Source organism: Lichenostomus cassidix, chromosome 2 (genome assembly GCF_008360975.1).
Source record: "Lichenostomus cassidix isolate B80296 chromosome 2, HeHo_3.0, whole genome shotgun sequence".
Taxonomy (NCBI): Eukaryota; Metazoa; Chordata; class Aves; order Passeriformes; family Meliphagidae; genus Lichenostomus; species Lichenostomus cassidix.
The window spans coordinates 147,068,464-147,073,412 of record NC_139482.1 but is presented as its reverse complement, the minus strand read 5'-3'; the positions used below and the strand labels follow the sequence as shown (position 1 = coordinate 147,073,412).

Below are 4,949 nucleotides of genomic sequence, written 5' to 3'. Positions count from 1 at the left end.
GTAGGAGAGGTTTGTGTGATGAAAATTGCATATCTGGCATAAGAGAAAGTGTTGAAGTTCCTGAAAATTTGGTAATGTGTCACAATCCACCAGAAACCAAACTGCTTGGCTTGTGTCTAGCAAAGAAAATGGGAACACACATCATGGTTCAGTTTTTACCAGACAGGAATATCTGGGAGTCCGTACCTGAATCTTCCAGCAGAAGTGATTGCAAGTTTTCCAGAAAATCTGTTTACCTAAAAATGTGGACTTATAATACACAACGTCTATGAATTGGACTAATTCAAAGGGTCTTCATTTAGATGACAATATTCACAAAGGCAAAATAGGATTTGTGAGTAAAGCAAGGTGTTTGCCCAGAAAGTCAGACAAATGTATTGGATTCAAAATTTGACACATTTTCATCTGAAATTTTCATTACATAAACATGAAAAGATACAATTTGTAATCAGAATAAGAGTAAACAGAGTAATGCTGAAATAAAATAATTTATTTGAAGGATGCCATGAGGAAATAAAAGAATCATATTTACCTGGGAACACACTGGTGAGGAAGGAAATAAGCCCTTTAGCCCATACATTCAAGGAGAAGAGGAAATGGCCTCAAGTTGTGTCAGGAAAGGTTTAGATATTACAAAAAACTCCTTGCCTGAAAGGGTTGTCCAGCATTGGAAGCAGCTGCCCAGTCACCATTCCTAAAGGTATTTAAAAGAAGTGTGGATGTGGCCCTTGGGGACATGACTTAGTGGTGGGATTGGCAGAGCTGGGATAAGAGTGGGACTAAATGTTCCGAACATTTTTTTCCAACTTAAAGCATTCTAGGATTCTGTAATCCTATGATTGGTATTTTCATTCTGCTACCTGTCTTCCATAACTTTGCAAATGTTTCCTGCTCTTCTCAAAAGCAAAAAAAAAAAAAAAAGGTAATAAAGCTCAACATCTTTCAGTAACTTGTTAGAAAACTTAAACTCCAAAAGCTGATATATCAGCACCTCATAAAAACATGAACAAAGTATGTCTGGAACAAGTGACAATAATTTTTAAAAATCTTTAAAAATATAACCAGATGATTTTGTGGCAATGAAATAGTACAATCAATCTCCAGTAAAACCTCTGCAGTGTGCTGACACAGGTTCTGTAGCCTCAGGTCAGCCTTGGTTTGCTCAGTTGCAGATCCATCTGGCTAGCAAGTTTCCTAGCTCGAATCATAAATCATTAAAAAGCTATTCTGTTATTCCAAGCACTGATGTTCCAGTTTGTTGGTGCTCTTCTCATGCAGGGGCACAGCACAGCTAAACAGGTCATTGTTTGACTTATGCAGCACTTCTGTGAGAGGCTGGTAAAACGTTCAGAATCACTAATGCCCATTTTCTGTCCAGTGGCAATGACCTCTCTGTGAGAGGCTCAGAAAAGCACAGCTTGTGCTGAGATTTACCACTAGGAGAAACTGGATTTTCTTCTGGACTCTCTGCTGTTGCTAGGCAGATGTTATGGATGAAGGTAATGTTATCTGTTAGTTAAGCAAGAAATGTTCAGCATGACCATATCTTTGATATTTTATATTTTCCACCCATTCCCAGTAGGCATTGCAGATGTGTGCTGGAATTTGCTGGAGACATCCTGCAGTCTTACAGCCTTCCTTTTCTAGGAAGCACTTACTATGGCCTCCATTGTAATGGTTCCTGTACACCAATGACATGTCCCTCATAGAAATTCCCAGATATTTATGGAGAAATACAAGTGGAGCAAGGCAAACAGGAGCAATGGCAGCCTGTAACAGCACCATGAGAAGCAGTGTTGAGGGAATGTACTGGACATTTGACTGTGTTCATTACCAGAGAACCTGGCTACCAAGTCCTGATGTTGTGCTGAAATTTTATCAAGACACTTTTGATGCTGGGGTGGAAGATGAGGGAGGTGAGCACACAAGTTTTCATGTACATCAACCTTCACAGCATTCTTAACTAATTTGCTAGACCTTTGCTTCCAACTGCTGGTGTTAATTGATGCAGTTTCTACAGATGATCCAATGAGCTGTTGTTCAGGGCCAGCTGGTTATGGGGGGGACATGGAGGGATGAGGAGGAAATGCCAGGGTTGTATATGTGCCAGAGAGTAAGAAGGGTCTCATGTGAAAATGGGTGCAACCAAATAAGGACCTCTACCTTCATTGGTCTGCCTAAGAAACAGGGCTGAGTTGTTTGGTATGGCTGAGATGTAGAAGACAGCAGAAAAACCTTGAACATACATCAGTAGAGCACAGTTTCCAAGGGGAATGGAGAGACTTTCAGCCATGGTCTATTTGGAGAAACCAGTGAGTGACTAACGGATGAGTAACTGCACACTGACTTAATTGCAGTGCCTGGATTTGTGCATGTTGAGGCTTTGTGGGGACCTTAAATATGTACCTTCAGCTTTCAACCTGCTTCTGAGCCTCCCCTTTGACTGTTCAGATTCTCCCTCCACCTTTAGCCCTCTGAAGTGACTGCAAATAGCACACAGGAAATACCCTGGGCCATGAGAGAGGCAAGCTTGGCTAAATCTGTAATATGTCCCTCAACAAGACTCAGAGTAAATGACTTTGTCAAGCTCCCTTCTCTTTCTGCTTTGTTCCAAACACACCTACATCAACTGCATTTTGCAGCCTGTTTCTGGGTCAAGCTGCATCCATGAGTTACTACCTGGAGATAAAAAATGAGCAATGCCACAATGAGAGCTGGGACTGCAGGAGAAATCTGGAAGTGAATGGAAAAAGGTAATGGGTGACTGGAAATCTGCAGCACCTGCTTCAGGTGTGTGACACCAGCACTGAAAAGCCCCAGCTCAGAGTGTCACTGCTGTCAGATCATGCTCTTCAGAAGACCAGTTTTCTCTTGGATCATATCTTTTAACAGTAAATCACAGTATAAAAAGCTGACTCTGCCATTAAATCAAGAGTCAGATAATCCAGCTATTCACTTAGAAGGAAACTTCCTTGATAATTAACACAAATAAAGCCTTTGAGGCTTGTAGGTGTCAGAGCCAAGGCACAAGGGAGAAAGTGATAAAGGCAGGCAACTGTGGATGGCAAAACAAGAGGATCATTAAAGGGGTTGGAAACAGACCTGTCATATTTGGTTTTTCTGGCAATTTGGTTATTAAAGGAATTAAAGTTTGAGGATCATAGAGAATAAATGGCTTGTTTTACAGTGCTTTGAAGGGAGCTGCAGACTCCAGCGTGTCATACTCGCCTCTTTTCAGAAAACTGGAGGAAAGACTGTCCTGTTGGTGACTACAGTATGCTCACTAGGCTTCAACTCTGGAAACAAAAAATTTTCTTATCAATGGCTCAGATTTTTTTTTTTGTTCTTCATCCCACTACTTCTCTATCATAAAAGAAACACCTGGGAAGAGTTTGAGCAGCAGTGAAATTCCCTGTTGATATGACCAGTGATGTTTTCCTGGGGAAAAAAATTACAGAGCAGGTTGAAGAGACTGATTCCTCAGCAGAGGGTAGTGGGGCAGTGCAGGTTTAGAGCACCTGAAGCAACGAGAGGAAATGGGGAGTTGCCACTCACTCAGACCTGTTGGTCTCTCCTCTCTGCTTGGAAAGTGATGATAATGCACACAGACTGGATCTGGGTGAGGGACTTGGACTCCAGTTTGGGAAGCCCAGTTTGGATGATACTACCTGGCAAGAGCAGCGCTGATCAGGAAGGATGTTTTCAAATTTCTCTTGTAGCTGCAGAGAGAAAGCATTTCCTTCATAATGAAAGGAGCAGCAGCTGTTTCAGTCCCTCTGAAGACTTTTACTCCTATATAATCCTCCCAGTCTGAGCACCTGAGATGATTATTCTTCTGTGGGATTCTTGGAGACACCATGGATAGAGCAAGGTTCTACTATGACCTTCAGAAAACATATGAGGAACTCAGTCAAAATTGACATTCTTGTGCTCTTAAATATTGCCTGAAGATTTGTGAACCCTATGTGGGAGACCAGGAGATATTTCCCCTTTCTTGAAATTGTAAAACATCACCCAAGGGCTCTGGATGTACTCAAGAAACAAACCAGGCAGAGGAGTTAATGCAGGGAGGTATCAGGCTAAACTGAGGCACAAGTGCATGAGTGAGGATCAGACAAGAGTTTGCATGACTTCTCTTTTTCTATTTTTCCCTTTCACTCCTTTCTTTTCTAAGAAATCCTAGGAATCATTAAAAAGAAATCTCTTGACCTGAAATCCGAGAGAGGTTTGATTTTTTTTCCTGCTTTGAGAGAGATTGCTGGTGCTGGCAAGTGACTCATTAAACAATAGACTTCTCTCTGAAGCATTGCTGTGCCTGTGAGAGGAGTAAAGGAGAGCTTTCCTAGAAAATATTAATTTGATTTTTTCATTCAATGTATTTTAAATTTCCTTTCTTTCATTCTTTTCTTGGCATACTTCAGACTGTTTCCAGGGATTGCTGTACAACAGCTGCTTTGGGAGAAATTAATCTTTTTTTTTAAGCCATCAGTTAATTATTTAATATTTTAGCAGTGGAATAAAAAACCCTTATCTTTTAGAGGGAAAACTATGCCTTTTTTTGTGAAGTTTTTTTCTGTTAAGCCTGTAAAAACGGACAGAAGATGGAAAACCTGAACCCAAAAGCTTACCTGTGAAACAAGGAAAAATTTTGCAGTTTATTTCTATATTGAATTGTCTCTGTTTTCTCCTCCATGATACATATTATCGTGTGATTTTGCTTGAGACAATTTGGTTAATTCAGAGTGACAGCATCCCAGAGCTTTAATTTCAATTCATTCCTTGGAGGATGCTCAGTGATCTCTCTTTTACAAACCTGAACCTACCTGGAGTGAAGGTCTGGCAAACTGTCCTTCTTCATCCAGAAAGAGGCTTTCAAAAGGGTTTATTGCTGCTCTCCATAGTGGAAGAACTGACACCTTCATTACAAGGTTACCATTAGGTAACCTTGT

The 4,949-nt window shown here is 40.8% G+C and overlaps 1 long non-coding RNA gene across 2 annotated transcripts; it reads right to left on the bottom strand.

Annotated features, from left to right (window-relative positions):
* Positions 1 to 298: 298 nt before the first annotated feature.
* Positions 299 to 4,695, bottom strand: LOC146442472 (uncharacterized). Of its 2 annotated transcripts, none has more exons than XR_014850277.1 (3): positions 4,629 to 4,695; positions 3,556 to 3,719; positions 299 to 3,438 (listed from the first exon to the last, which is right to left on the bottom strand). It is a non-coding gene; the product is annotated as an uncharacterized LOC146442472 (long non-coding RNA). The 2 variants fall into 2 exon arrangements; XR_014850278.1 differs by lacking the exon at positions 4,629 to 4,695 and adding an exon at positions 4,210 to 4,331.
* Between the last annotated feature and the right edge of the window lie 254 nt (positions 4,696 to 4,949).